The sequence below is a fragment of the Sabethes cyaneus genome, chromosome 3, assembly GCF_943734655.1.
Source record: "Sabethes cyaneus chromosome 3, idSabCyanKW18_F2, whole genome shotgun sequence".
Taxonomy (NCBI): domain Eukaryota; kingdom Metazoa; phylum Arthropoda; class Insecta; order Diptera; family Culicidae; genus Sabethes; species Sabethes cyaneus.
The window spans coordinates 4,391,921-4,394,679 of record NC_071355.1 but is presented as its reverse complement, the minus strand read 5'-3'; the positions used below and the strand labels follow the sequence as shown (position 1 = coordinate 4,394,679).

At 42.4% G+C, this 2,759-nt stretch overlaps 1 pseudogene; it reads right to left on the bottom strand.

Annotated features, from left to right (window-relative positions):
- Window positions 1-204: 204 nt before the first annotated feature.
- LOC128744221 (dihydroorotate dehydrogenase (quinone), mitochondrial-like) lies at window positions 205-1,949 on the bottom strand (annotated as a pseudogene).
- Window positions 1,950-2,759: the final 810 nt, after the last annotated feature.

The following is a 2,759-nucleotide window of genomic DNA, read 5'->3' as shown; positions in this document are numbered from 1 at the left end:
ATTTATCAATTTTTAGAAAAAATACTGATCGATTGATGCAAATATCTCGAAAATCCATTGAAAAATGGCTGAGTTATAAGCGCGCAAACCATAACCACTTTTCGTTACATGCACATTTCTCGAATTTCTAAAGTGCACCCCAATATAGAATAGAAAACAAAAACGTAGTTCTACGTTAAAAATCTTTATTCTTAGAACCAATCATCAACTTTGTAAGATCTGATCTACGCCCTTGCCGACGGCTTGCTGCACGCTGTCGTACCCGTCCGCTTTCAGTAGCTCCTCAAGCTCCTGTTTGACTCGTATCACAATCGGTGGTCCATGGTAAATAAACGCCGTATATAGTTGAACCGCGCTGGCACCGGCCAGAATTTTATTGTACGCATCGCGACCGCTGAAAATCCCTCCAACGCCGATGATGGGAATCTTTCCCTCGGTCCATTTGTACACCTTGGCCACCAGTTGGGTAGATCTTTGGAACAATGGCTGCCCACTCAAGCCGCCCAGCTGGCCGGCATTGATGCTCTTCAGACCAAGGTTAGTCAAGAGAGGTTTTCTGATGTTCAAATTTGTTTTTCACCCCCGCTGGGTTACTCTTGACGACCACCGAAATTTTCAATGCGGAAACTGTTGAATGTATAAACAACGTCGATGGTTGCTAACCAATCGTTCCGCGCACTTCTCTTCTACAAACTGTGAAAACTAGATCACCTATTTTAACTCACCTTGCTTCAGACTAGATGGCCTTTCGATGGTTGTATTCGATACGATTAGTCCGTCGACGGCACATGCTTTGCTGCATACAACTGTGACTATCTCCTGGATGTCTTCATCGGACAAGTCCGGTGCCAGTTTCACCATAATAGGTCTTTGTTCTGCCAGCGGCAGGGAACTCCGTACCTTCAGGACTTCACTCAACAATACGAAAAGCGTACTTTTGTTTTGCATAGTCCTCAAACCGGGCGTATTCGGGCTACTTATATTGATAACGAGATAATCAGCTAAGCCACTAAATCGTTTCACTCCTTTCACGTAATCGCGGATCGCATCCTTAGAAAGCTTATTTTTTCCTAAATTTATTCCTAACACAACATCTTCGCCACACTTTTGACGAGCTTCTTTCAGCCGCTCGTAAACCACTTTGTGGCCCTCACTATTAAATCCGTATCTGAAAAAAAAATTTGGTAATATGAAACAATGTTACCATTATAACAGAACACGTTCAGTCCACACACATACCTATTGACAATCGCCTTATCCTCATACAGCCGAAACACTCGCGGTCCCGGGTTTCCCGGCTGCGGCTGGGGCGTAACCGATCCGACCTCCACAAAGCCGAACCCAAGCAGATGCAGTCCACAGACCGCTTCGCCGTGTTTGTCAAAACCGGCAGCGATACCGACCGGATTGCGCAGAACCATATTCATCAGCTGGGTGCGCAGAACGCCGGGATCTTGATATCCGGGTCGAATCAATCCCAGCTTCAGGCCGAACACCGCCAGATGATGAGCAGTTTCCGGCGGAGCGAGCCGAACGATCGGCATGAAAATGTTTTCGTAGAACCTTTCATTTCCCTTGTACAGGCAGGTGATGCTAAAGGTTGCTGCTCCGAGCGCTGTTACCTTCAATAGAGAGCGAACTGGATTCATGATTGAGCAGTGTGATTGAGCTGGCTGTGGAGAATAATCAAAAGGATCGTTCGGATGAGAAGCTTTACTGCTGGTCTGATTTTGCACTAGTTTATTTTTTCGTAAAGCTGATCTATTTATACGTAGTTAGGTAAATTCAATTATTCTAAATCCTTATGGCTAATTGGAGTGAAAGTGATAACTTTGGTTTTTCCTATCTTTCGATACAAATTCAAATCATGGTGGTGAAAGAGATAGAGAAGTGGGAAATTATTTACCGACTGATTCCCTGAACTGTACCTGGTTGGTTGGTATTTCCATTTTCGTGCATTCATTGTTAAAGGGCGTAGACAATTTTACCTAATGAATAATACGAAATTATTTACTCTGCCTGTTCCTTCCGCTAGTCAAAACAAAGGTTACTTTCTCCCGGCTTATCTTTGACGCTACCTGGGGCGGGGGTAAAGTGTGTTCGGACCGTTCGGACCCTGCCTGATAAACATGGTAAGTGCATATACACGTGGTACACTGTAACTACCTATGCAGCCTAATCACCAAAGGGGTCTTGCTCAGATACCTGGTTTTGGATTATGGTTTGTTTTGTTGATCCTTTCTTCTAATCTTTCTACAATTCGTACACGCAGGTACTGAAAATACACGATTTATGAACCTACTTTTCAAAACCTTCTTTAGTTACAGAAAATAAAATGAATTTGGGATTTGATTAAATAATCTAATAAACGTTTAATTAGATGCGTCCGTTACAACAGGCTTTGTCTTAGGACGGCAAGTCACTTAAGTAAGTAAGTATTTCAATTAAACTTTTTATACGACTCACGAATGTTCAATTGCTGGGGCCCCACGATTCATGAAATCATTTAAGTAGAGCTTTTGGGGTCCAAGCTCCGAAAATATTACCAGCTTCAATTCTAAGTATTTAAAAGTAGAGTTAGTATTTCATCCGCAGTTATTTGAGTACTTATAAATATTGAACTGTCAGCTTAAGCTCCATACTTATGTCGAATTTGTTTATTCAATCCGGGTTGACACTGGATGAATTTTATCTGTCAGATAGGAGCAAATGAATACAAAAAGTTCATCCAGTTCCAATCCGGATTGAATAAACAAATT